Source organism: Zingiber officinale, chromosome 2A (genome assembly GCF_018446385.1).
Source record: "Zingiber officinale cultivar Zhangliang chromosome 2A, Zo_v1.1, whole genome shotgun sequence".
Classification (NCBI taxonomy): domain Eukaryota; kingdom Viridiplantae; phylum Streptophyta; class Magnoliopsida; order Zingiberales; family Zingiberaceae; genus Zingiber; species Zingiber officinale.
This window is the reverse complement of record NC_055988.1, coordinates 12,120,884-12,133,861: the sequence shown is the minus strand read 5'-3', so window position 1 is coordinate 12,133,861 and position 12,978 is coordinate 12,120,884. Positions and strand designations below refer to the sequence as shown.

Genomic DNA, 12,978 nt, shown 5'->3' with positions numbered 1-12,978 from the left:
TTTATAATTAAACCAAAAGGGATCCAACCTTGCCTACAAAAGGTGTGACCCACTATCGCTTCTAGTTCAATAAATATCTTTCATATTCGGCTCTTGTTTGGTCTTATCAGACTTAATCTCTCTTAATATGAGAATTCTATTCTCAAACTTGTCTTACCTTTTTCGAATATACTCATAGTGAATGTAGGTCCCAGTTATGTTAGTCATTCATAATTAATCATTAATTATAAATTGATTATAAGTAGCACTTAGTAGTACATCATGACGTCCAATTAACTAAAAATTCACAGTTAATTCCAAAACTAATTCTGAACCCTTCAACGGTTATAGTTATTAGTGTGTTTATTTCTTTCACTCATTTTATACTCATTTGGTTCAAGAGATGGTATATGGTTAGTCCTCACTAGGTTGAGTATGTGTCACACCTAGCCCAAGTAATAGTTTCTTGCCTTGTGGATTCAAATTACTCAAACACATGTCTAAGAAGATAATTCTCTTGACATGTAATACTTTGGCTAAAGACTTACGAGTAATAATCCTGACAAGATGTCTTAGAGTATACATCTCCTTATAAAAGAGGTAGTGAATCATCTGTGGGTTATTCAAACATTTTCGGGTATATTAACTTATATGCAACCATACTAAATCTACAACTCTTAAGAGATGTCCTACCAAGATGTCAAAGTATAAGTCTCTATGACTAAGGTGACTTGAATACCTCAAGTCCAAGGAAATTGCACTCGAGCTACAATAAGATCTTCATTGGCATGTAAAGAACCACATGAAGTCTCATAACATGTCACATCCAATAAACTAGTTATCCTTAACTAGCATCCATATGTTAACTCTCAACATCATGTTTCTAGCCAGTGAGGACCAACCGCTTGAATAAACCAAGGAGTATAACATATGCTAGTCTTACAAAATTGATGATGTCCAATATTATCAATTCATCGATTAGAGAATATTTTCATACGTATATAATTATACATGGAAAGATACTTACAAATTGTGATCCAATCATAATTTCTCTCATGATATACATTATATTGTGGACTTCATTAGTTTAGTTTAAGATCAAATCATATACATAGCGAATGTACACCTAAATAGTAAATTTATTTATCAAATAAATGATATTGTCATGCCCCGGGAGAGTCCCTGCCGGTGAAATTTCAGCAACATCTCTCTTATATGGGTGACAATATAAAACTTGTCTACAAGCCCTCAAGGCCTCTCAATCCTCGGCCAACACAGCCGGAACATATACAATAATTAAATAAACAATCCATGCAGTTTATATAGTACAACCTCCGGCTGACAATCACAACCACGCAGTTCAATAAAAATTTACTCCACTACAACGAGGAAAACACAACCCACAACGTAAAAACTACCACAGCGGAAAACATGGGCATCATACCCGAATCACGATATAAAATCCATGAGTGTAAGACACACACATCACCAGTATGTATATACATAACAAGAAAACAAAGACTGAAAATAGAAAACTATCACAACACGGAGTGGGGACTAGCGACTGGAACCTCCTGACAGCTTCAACATAAAATAGGAAATAAGCAACGGGGTGAGTTCAAGAACTCAGCGGGTATCGAACTGACATGCATAATAAGATATAGCTATCAATAATAATCATGGAGTACAATCTCCTGATCAATAACAGGAAATGCAAAAAACTGAATAAATTAAGAAGTTGTACTCATCAGGATCTCCTATCCAGAGATAAGGATCGTCAGATCAAATACCTCATGTCTGTTGTATGCATGTCAATCATATGCAACCACAAAAATGTAGCATCTAATATGCAACAATCACAAACAATAAATGCAATCCATGCATATGATGCAAATGTCCTGGTCACCCCTGACGTCAGTCAGCTACCTCACACGCGATGGTGAGGTCGAGTGGGTAGAGTTGTGACAATTGTGCACTCTGTCATCACTACTCTTGAGTGACCGAGTGGACAGGATGTTGTCGGAGTACACTTATCCTCCTACCCCAAACATAGTGAGGGAGCCACAACTCTCATCTCCCTGTGTCATAGTCAAGAGAAGGGATCCCTACCCGCTACTACGCTACAGTCACCACTACCCATGAGCAGACCAGCGGAGCCCTGATAAAGCAAACTGCACACACACCTTGCCTGAAATACCACTAACCCATGAGTGGTTGTTGTTGGAATCCCAAGGTTGTTTTGGTGTGATCAACAAGTTAAGTTAGGTCCTGTGTGTTTCTAACCTTGTGTCTAAGTGTGCAGGAGCTTAGGAGCATAGGTAGTCGAGTGGAAGACGCAGTTAGTGAGAAGGACGGCACGAGGTGCGTCCGAGGGATGAGGCGCTGCGGAAGAGTACATCGACGGACGAGAAGGAAGCGTGCGGGGGTTCCAAGGGACGAAAGCCGGAGCGGAAGACTGCTCGAGGAGCAAGAGACGCAGCTAGCGAGAAGGACGACACGCGGTGCGTCCGAGGGACGAAGACTGCGGATGAGTACGTCGGCGGACAAGAAAGAAACACGCGGTGATTCCGAGGGATGAGAAGTCGGAGGGAAGCCCGCTCGAGAAAACCGGAAGCTGGGTTCGGGTGAGCCCCTTTCCGGATGGCAGAGATCACCCAAGCAAGCAGATCCGGAGTAGAAGAACCGGATCGAGGCGGGACTGAACCGGAAAAGAGGTTCCGGACGAAAAAGTCAACTTCTGTTGACTTTGGGCTCCGGGGCGCCCGGAATGATTCCGGGCGCCCGGAGCAGTCTGAGGCGCCCGGAATGCTTCCGGGCGCCCGGAGCAGTCCGGGGCGCCCGGAATGCTTCCGGGCGCTGGGACCTTGAATGTTGATTAGATCAAGATTTATCTCAATCTGAATGTTGGGGGATAAAACTTATCCCCCATAGGGCGCCCGGAACCCTTCCAGGCACCCCGACCAAGGCTATAAATATAGCCTTGGTCCAGAAGCTTTTCAATAAGTTTAGAAATTGTAACAACGCTTGTGCACCTCCACTGTTTAGATTAGCTTCTTTCTTTATGTGCCTACATTGCTGTAAAAGAGGCTTCTCCTCCTGAAGGAGATAGTAGTGCGATCATTTTCCTTAGATTAACAACCTCCCTGGTTGTAACCAAGTAAACATCTGGTGCCTCATTTTTTTCTATTTTGATTTATTGCTTTTCTATTTTAGATGCAAGTGTTAGTTTGAAAAGTCGGGAAGGGTTGTGTTTTATTTTTACAGAGTTATTCAACCCCCCTTCTAGCCGGCCGCAATGGTCCTACAAGTGATATCAGAGCTAAGACGCTTCAGGAGGACTAACCGTCGAACGAAGCAATGAGATGGCCGGACCAAGCATCCACCCGCCAAAATATGAAGGGGACTTTGCCACTTGGAAAAAATTGATGCAGGTATTTTTTACAACAGATTTTGAATTAGTTTTAACAATGGAATCTGGCTTTGTAGCTCCAGAAGGTAAGGAAAAATGTCAATGGACAAAAAAGGAGCAGGCTAAATACATGGCGAACGGCAAAGCATAATACCATCTGCTAAGCATTGTTCCACCTCAAGAAGTCAACAGGATCGGGCACTACGACTCGACAAAGGAACTTTGGGAGAAGTTCCTCAAGCTGCACGAAGGGACGTCCGAAGCCAAGCTCGCTAGAAGAGATCTACTTCGTATTCAGCTCACCAGCCTGCGACTTGGGGAAGACGAGATAGTCGCGCATCTACACCCGAGAATAAAAGAAATTATTACCGGACTTTCGAATCTCAGAGAAAAGGTAAGTAACCGAGATTCGCTCAGGTACACACTGAATTTCTTTCCTAGAAATACCAAATGGGCATCATTAGTAGATACCTTTTACATTTCTAAAGACTTAGAAAAGATTTCATTAGAAGAATTCTTTTCAACATTTGAAGTGCATGAGTCAAGATGTGCAGGAATGAAGGAGCCCAAGAACAACGTCGCCCTCAAACCTTCAAGAGACGAACCAGAGTCGGAATCCTCTCTCGACGACGAGGAAATGGTAATGATGGTAAGAAGATTCAAGAAACTTTGTAAATCCAGATCTACTAACCATCCACAGGGAAAGAAGAAAAAAACGATCCGCTGCTACCACTGCGACGAAGAAGGGCACGTCAAGGACAACTGCCCCAAGCTGAAGAACAAAGACAAGGAGAAGGGTAAGAAGCCTATCCAAAAGCGAAAGGCCCTAAAGGCAACGTGGGATGATACGTCGTCGGAGTCAGAAGTCGAGGCATTCTCCGGACTTGCTCTAATGGCAAGTCATCAAGACGACGACTGCAAGTCAAGCTCTTTCAAAATGAGCATCGAGAGCATCGATGAAGGGGGAACCATGTCGGAAGCAAGCAGCAGTTCAGGGGGAGAAACGGACAACAAGCTCGACAAGGTAAGTCAAGTACGTTCTCTTCCTCCCGACAAACTTTTTAAGTTTGTTAAGTTATTAACTAAAGACTGCTGTAAATTAGAAAAGGAAATCAAAAATTTAAAAATAATTTTAGCTAAATCCTGTCCTTTAGAAGAATTAGATAAATCAAAATCGGAAAATGAAAAATTACAATTAGAAAATCAAATTTTAAAAAATCAAATAGACAACTTGAAAAACTATGCATGCTTATCTAATTTTAGAAAATTTTAAAATTTGAATTAGTATTATAGATATCACCCAGGACAAATTAGGAACATTTCAAGAGAATATGTCCCTAAAAATTTTTAGTTAATCCAGTAGGCCGGAAATTTTATTGGGTTCCTAAAAAATCTTGCTTAGTCTAAATTTTAAAATTAAAATTAGCGCTTTTCAGTGAGAAAATTAAACAATGAATTTCTCTATGAGCCTTTGTCTAAGGAAGTGGTTGTTGCTCCAATAACCAAGAAGGTCTAGTGCCTCGCCACGACCTGGAAGCCAAAATATTGAAATAAATGTTTAATTAACTTTCTGTCAAAGCATTAAAATTAGAATTAATTAATGCTTTCAAAGTTTTTCGAACATTTTTTTTCAAAATATTTTTATACTTAAAAAAATACTTTTACGTGAAATTGACTTAGAAATTTAATTACTTAGAAAAATTTTCAAAGATTTAAGTTAGAATTTTTTTTCAAAATATATATATATATATATATATATATATATATATATATATATATATATATATATATATATATTCTAACTTAGAAAATTGTTTTTTTTTATTTATTTCTTTGCAAAACCGTCTAAGTTAGAATTCTTTCTTTTAATTTCACTTAGAAAATTTTATTACAATTTTACTTAAATTTTTTTCAGAGACTGTTTATGTAAAAATTATTGCATGTTTTTAAGGATCTCAAAATTTTCTAAGTCTTTAATCCTTAGAGTTTTTTTCTTGAAACCCCATTTTTTTGTGATCAAAAGGGGAGAAGGATTAGTATAAGTCTAGAAGGAGGTAGACCAAAATTATTTTATTTTTTTGCACTTAATTGCAAATTTAGTTAAGTTTATTTCATGTCTATTTTTACCCTAGCTTAACTTGGGTTGCTCACACCAAAAAGGGGGAGATTGTTGGAACTCCAAGGTTATTTTGGTGTGATCAACAAGTTAAATTAGGTACTATGTATTTCTAACCTTGTGTCTAAGTGTGCAGGAGCTTAAGAGCACAGATAGTAGGGTGGAAGACGCAACTAGCGAGAAGGATGGCACGAGGTGCGTCTGAGGGACGAGACGCTGCGGAAGAGTACACCGGCGAACGAGAAGGAAGCGTGCGGGGGTTCCGAGGGACGAAAGCCGGAGCGGAAGACTACTCGAGGAGCAAGAGACGCAGCTAGTGAGAAGGACGACACGCGGTGCGTCTGAGGGATGAAGACTGCGGATGAGTACACTGGCGGACGAGAAGGAAACACGCGGCGATTCCGAGGGACGAGAAGCCGGAGGGAAGCCCGCTCGAGAAGACCGGAAGCTGGGTTCGGGTGAGCCCCTTTCCGGATGGCAGAGATCACCCAAGCAAGCGGATCTGAAGTAGAAGAACCGGACCGAGGCGGGACAGAACCGGAGAAGAGGTTCCGGATGAAAAAGTCAACTTATGTTGACTTTGGGCTCCGGGGCGCCCGGAATGCTTCCGGACGCCCAGACCTTGAATGTTGACCAGATCGAGATTTATCTCGATCTGAATGTTGGAGGATAAAACTTATCCCCCCCTGGCGCCCGGAACCCTTCTAGGCGCCCCGACCAAGGCTATAAATATAATCTTGGTCCAGAAGCTTTTCAATAAGTTCAGAAATTGTAACACCGCATGTGTGCCTCCACTGTTTGGATTAGCTTCTTTCTTTCTGTGCCTACATTACTGTAAAAGAGGCTTCTCCGCCTGAAGGAGATAGTAGTGTGATCATTTTCCTTGGATTAACAACCTCCTCGGTTGTAACCAAGTAAACATCTGGTGCCTCATCTTTTTCTGTTTTGATTTATTGCTTTTCTATTTTATATGCAAGTGTTAGTTTGAAAAGTCGGGAAGGGTTGTGTTTTATTTTTACAAGGCTATTCAACCCCCCTTCTAGCCGGCTGCAACGGTCCTATAGTTGTGTGTGTGCAGGTCATGTAACTGGCGATGTGCTCAACAATAATGGAGCCGACAATCACACAGCCTGCAATCATGCAAAATGGTGCATGACACTAAGCATGTAAATCCTGAAAATACCAACCTCCTCATAATGTGTACCAAAAAGGAAACCAAGTCTATAACAATAATCTAGGTACACATGCCAGATGATAAACCTAGGTACACATGCCAAGTAATAAAACTGGGTACACAAGCCAAGTATATCTAGTAGCTAGACATGTATCCGGTAACATATTGTATGTCACTACATAAGTACACATGGTAAGAATCAAAAAGAACATACATAAATGCACAATAGATAACAAAATAGGTATACTACGGGTATCAAGTAGTGACATACCAAGCAGATATCAGCATAACTATTACTACTAGTTATAACTCACTAAGCATATCAGAATGACAATATCAAAAAGATAAGTCAAAGGTACCCGCATCAAAAGAAGATCGTATCCAGAAATCCTACATCGAGACGCCCGTGTCAAATCAAAGTCCTGCGATCACATAATTTATTTATGTAATAACATATATAGCAAACAGCTAAATAAAATCCTTCAAACCTATTTAGGGTAACTCCTAATCGAAGTACGATCATTAATTAACCACCCACTAGAGTTAGACTAGTTTAACCCTATTATCACAACAACCACTTGGATCAATCATTCCAAATTTTTTCCTATCTTCAATTCTAGGTATAAGCTATAGTAAGAATCGATTTCTCTACACTTTACCTCAACATAAAGCCACTTCTGTTGATCCATAGCCAGGTAGCACAGTTGTCAAAATTTGTTAACTGAAGGTGCCTGTTGTTGGAGATCAGTGGCCTGAGATACTACGAGGCTACTACCAGGAACAATCATTCCTAGTTAGCACAACTGAAATCAAAACCCAATCTCTACAAGCCTAACCCAGAACCGAAAATCCTTACCCAAATCAGATCTATAACTTCTCCTCTGATGATTTCTGAAAGTTTCTGTGGTGGAGAACCAGGGCAGCGGGGCGGTGATCAGCCGATGCTGGGTGGTACCAAGCGATTGAGCGTCGACGATATTGGGCGATCAAGCACCTGAGATGCTGGCGGTCGTGATCGGGCAACAAGACAATGACATCTGGAAAACTAGGGCTCGGGCGAAGAGGAACCCGATTGGTGTTGCAAGATGCGTGAAATCGACGGATTGGAGAAGAAGACGATCGTTCGGCCAATGGTGGTGAATCGGAAGAGAAGAAAGCGGCGTTGGCTGAGATACATAAGGGAGATAGGCTCGGGCTTCCTCGGCCTATGCGTTTTGTACGCATGGGAGAAGAGGAAGCGACGTCATCGAGTTGGGGAAGGCAAAGGGATCGGGGAAAAGGAAGGGGTCGGCGATGAGATGAAGAGAAGGAGATGGGGCGGTGAGGGTTTAGGGCACGGGTATAAAGAGAAGGGAAACTTTTATAACTTAGGTTCTTTAATTAAACCCTAGGTTAGTTTCTCAATCAACTCTCAATTTTGAGTATTTCCAAACAGGCTTTTCCCAAGCCTATAAATTTATCTCCTTAAACTCGTCAAACGAGCTCCGAAAAATTCTCTAAAATTCCTAAAAAATCCTGAAAATTTTCCTCATGGTTATTCGTCCTTTTTCGATATTTTACAGATACAACTTCAAAGGCGATTGTCTTAGGATATCTCTCAAATATAATACTAATGAGGCTAGGTAGTGGAAGACCTAGTTGGGAACTAGGCAAACCTTATTAGGAATTAGGTTAAATTCAAAGTGGGTAAGCTAAGAGTTGAACACTTGGCACGAGACAGAAAGTCCAAGTGGGTCACGATTTACTGGACACTTGGCAGTCGGAAGTCTAACATGAAGTTAACATGAGACGAGAAAGTCCTAATAAAATAAACTTCTGAATGTCATAATTTTTTACTCAGATATAAGAACGAAGTAATTTTCATCATGAAACGAAACCCGTTCAAAGATCTATGTTTGCCAAACTCAAGTATCAGTCAACTGATGGGTTTATCAATCAAATGATGGCTTTAGAAAACAAATAAATGCAAGCTGATTTGGTTGTTAGACTCAACTGATAGAACTTGTCGATTGATAAATTGCATCAATCGATTGATGACAATTATAAATGAACGGAAGCAAATCGATTTGATTGTTAGAGTCGACTGATGAATTTCATCAATCGACTGATAATATTTAAACAGACCGAGAAAGTGTCATCCTATAAATTTCAATGGTAAGATTCAACATATCAATCGATTGATGGGTAAGGTTAGTCGATTGATAGGTGCAACAGTCCTGACTTGAAGGCTATAAAAGAAGGTTCTTGAGGAGATTTTAAGAGTCAGTTCTTGAGGGTTTGGAGAGAAAGTGCGGCTACATTTTCTACCACCATGAGATAATCTCAAGTTAGAAAAGAGCCAACAAAACAAGGTTCTTCATTATAAAATCACTTTCGATTTTATTTATGTCTGTATTCTTATTTTCTTATTGTATTATTATGCTCAAATTTGTAAGAAAATTTTCTGTCTTTAGAAGGTTTCCAAGAAAAAAAAATTCTTAGTAGAAGTTGTGAGACAAGAGTTCACCCCCTCCCCCCTCCTGCTTGCTCACATGGATCCTAACAACCACATGGGAGGGGTTGCAAGGATATTAAATAATAAGTTGTTAGTAATAAAAAAATTAATATAGGGTTAGTTTAGGTAGATTCAATTAACTCGTATCAAGTCAACCATCCATCATCTTGACCTAGTTGTGAATTTTATCCAATTGAGTGAATATTCAAGATAACCTAAAAAAATGTTGACGAAAATATTTGCGGCGAGCATGGATCGAACACGCGACCTTCAGATCTTCAGTCTGACGCTCTCCCAACTGAGCTATCCCCGCTTTATATAAATTTAATAAGCTATATAATTATTCAATTTTATCCAATTGAGTGAATATTCAAGATAACCTAAAAAATGCCGACGAAAATATTTGCGGTGAGCGTGGATCGAACACGCGACCTTCAGATCTTCAGTCTGACACTCTCCCAACTGAGCTATCCCCGCTTTATATAAATCTAATAAGCTATATAATTATTCTATAAAGAGAATTTAAATTCGTGTTAGTCCAACTACTCTAATTTTTTAGTTTAATTGGATTTAAATGCATTGATTATAAAATAAATACAAATTAATCAAAATAAATGATTTTTTTATTCGAATCAATTTGGTGGTCATAGATGCTCACCCTTTAGTTAGTCAATTGGTTGAATCAGTCGTACAGTCAAGTCGAGTTGATTGGTCAATTCGAGAGAGCTAGATAATTTAGTTATTAACTCAAGACCTTACATAGTTCAAATAGATTAAGTGGATCAAACCAATCAAACGAGCCAAGTATGTTAAATAATTTGCACGAGACAAACAAAGTAATTGAGTTGATCCGATTTATGGAAACATGTATTCAGCTTTTACTAATTCTACCAATCCATCCCAATCGAAGTTATCCATTGACTATTAAAGTAAATCTAAAAGTATAAATCTAAAAGTATAAGTATTTTATCGTCCAACCGTCAACGTTCTAGATTTGTATCTCACGGGAAGAAATCACCCCTCAAATCGAAAGGTCCAAAGAGGTTGAATGGTGTAGGATGTTCTTCCAAACTACTTGAACAATTCAAACTACATTAACCATATCTAGTGGATCAGATGTATTAAATACATTATTGAGTAAGTATCATTATTAAAACATACATTATTAAAGATAAAATAATATGAAAAATATCTCTCTTTTTTTTAAAAAAAAATAACTTGTTATTTTTAATTTTTATAAATAATAAAGTTAAAAATCAACATGCTCCCCATTATTTTCCATAAATCTTGCAGCAATTCTAATAAAATAATATTGTATTGCTCAGTATTGATTATTTTTAATCCATGTATACACGCGGTCTTCTGATTAGGACTATAAACAAGTCGAGTCGAGCTGAGCTTTAAGGTGTTCAAATTTATTTGATAAGGTAGTCGAGCCGAGCCGAGCCGAGTCGAGCTGAGCTTAAAATGAACCGAGCTTTTGAAATGAGTATTCAAACTTGATTTGATTTATTTTTTATAAGGTTGAGCTTGTTTGAAGCTTGACCTAAGCTTGGTTTGTTTAAATGTTATCAAGCTCTCAATTAAAGCTTGGTTCAAGGTTGGTTTATTTAGATGTTATCAAGCTCTCAATTCAAGTTTATTTGATTGTTTGAAACTTTTAGTTGTTTGATTGGTTATTGAACTTGATAATTTAAATTTATTTATTTTATTTTATTTTATTGTTTATTTAGCATATTGAAAAGAGTTTTATTAATGAATATGATTCATGAACTTGTTCATGAATGTTGTTCATAAACATTATTCACGAACGTTAACGAGCTGAACACATATGTGTTCAAACTTGTTTGTTTAGCTTAATGAGCTGTTCAAAATTGTTTGTTTAATTAATCTTATGTATATTGAATGAACATAAAGAAGTTCTTACCAAGCCGAATATCAATCTTGTTCACAAACGCTTTGTTCATTTACAACCCTACTTCTGATCCCCTGATTTGTTGGGTAAATCTGGAAACGCGAGGAGCCCGATGGCCTAGAGGTCCAGTTATCTCAATAGTTCAAACTCGGTTGACACATTCCTAGTTAACCTTGAGATTCAAACTCTCGATATACGAGGAATTCATTAGGTGCCTTGGCGTGGCTTTTGAACTATAGAATCATAACTTTTCATGAATTTTTTTCCTTCAAAGTTTTTGATCTTATGATCTATATATCTTATTCTAATCGTTGACTCTAATACAATTTTCTCTTTGGTAGCAAAATATGATTACACTCATCCCAGACGTTCTTTACAATTCGTCTCTAGATTATATGAAAGAGGTAAATTACGGGATCAACTTATATCATACTGTCAAGTGACTAGAGGATAAAATGATGAACCAGATAACACTAAACTTGAGACAACCAATCCGATCCTATAAAAATTTTCCAGCCGCTGCTAAGATAAATATACAATTTTCTCTTAGGGGGTGTTTGGTTTGATGGAATGGGAGTGGGAAATGAGAAAAGATTAAAAATTGGTGTTTGGTTTGGGGGATTGATGGTGAGTTCCACGGATTCAATCCCCTAAATATGGAAATGGGTCATTACTAAGTAAAATTAGGGAAATGGGAAAAAATACTGTTCAGAGTGAAACCCCTCTATTCTTATTCTCCACCTCTATCAATCTCATTCTCATTTCTATTCTCTTATGCGAATCAAGCGCCCCCTTATTGACTATGAAAGTTGTCATAATCCATGTTTGCATATTTTCCTAGGGGTGTAAATGAGTCAAGCCGCTCGTGAGCTATTCGAAGCTCGATTCGATAAAAGTTCGTTTGAACTTATTTAATTAGGCTCGTTAAGATAAACAAACCAAGCTCAAGCTTCATCATATTCGGCTCATTAGCTCGTGAACATATTCGTTAAGCTCATGAATCAATTTTTAAATAAAAATAATAATAGTTTTGATATTGAATTTATAGATTTTACACTCTACTTATGAAAAACATAGATAAATATATTAAATTTATTTATTAGAATAAATTTATAAATTTTAACAAGAATATTATATATTTTTTAAATATATAATTTAGTTTTTAATGAATATTTAAATTTATAATTTATATTTATTAAACTCGTTTAGGTTCGATAAAAACTCGAATAAGCTCGCGAGCCATGAATATATTCATTAAATAAAGCTTGAGCTCGACTCGATTATAAATGAGTCAAACTCAAACATGCAAGAATTCAGCTCGGGTCAGCTCGATTACATCCTATTTTTTCCCAAGTGGTTGAAATCGACGTGAAAATATCTTAAAACTTATGGATGTTTGAATTCTTTACTAATATATAATTAAAAGAACAAATTGGTCCAAATTGCTTTAACCAAACCATGGGATACAATTTTCAAGTTCTTTTTAAAAAAATATATATATCTAGATATTTTTTTAATCTTTTAATTCAATTAATTGTGCCGAAAAGCATTTCTTAACTAGTGCAATCAACTTGTCATTTTGGAAAAAAAACAAAAAAAAAAGTGGGAACTAGTGCCATTAAAGTAGTCATCTCCATACTAACTAGTCAAACTCTAATTCAACTCACAATAACTTGACCTAATTAGGATTGACTCAATTAACTAAAAAAGTCAATATATAAATTATATGATTTTTACCTAATTAATGAATATTTTAGATCAACTTGAAAAATATTATTAAGATGAAACTATTGATTTTTTTTTAAATTTTGATTTAACTTACTCATTTATCTTATCAAATAATTTTAAAAAATAAAATACAAATTCGTTCTTATATAAAATAAATAAATAA

The 12,978-nt window shown here is 37.4% G+C and overlaps 2 non-coding genes across 2 annotated transcripts; both read right to left on the bottom strand.

The window, feature by feature from the left end:
- Positions 1-9,412: 9,412 nt before the first annotated feature.
- Positions 9,413-9,485, bottom strand: TRNAF-GAA. Its single transcript has one exon. It is a non-coding gene; the product is annotated as a tRNA-Phe (tRNA).
- Positions 9,486-9,576: 91 nt separating this feature from the next.
- Positions 9,577-9,649, bottom strand: TRNAF-GAA. The gene has a single exon. It is a non-coding gene; the product is annotated as a tRNA-Phe (tRNA).
- Positions 9,650-12,978: the final 3,329 nt, after the last annotated feature.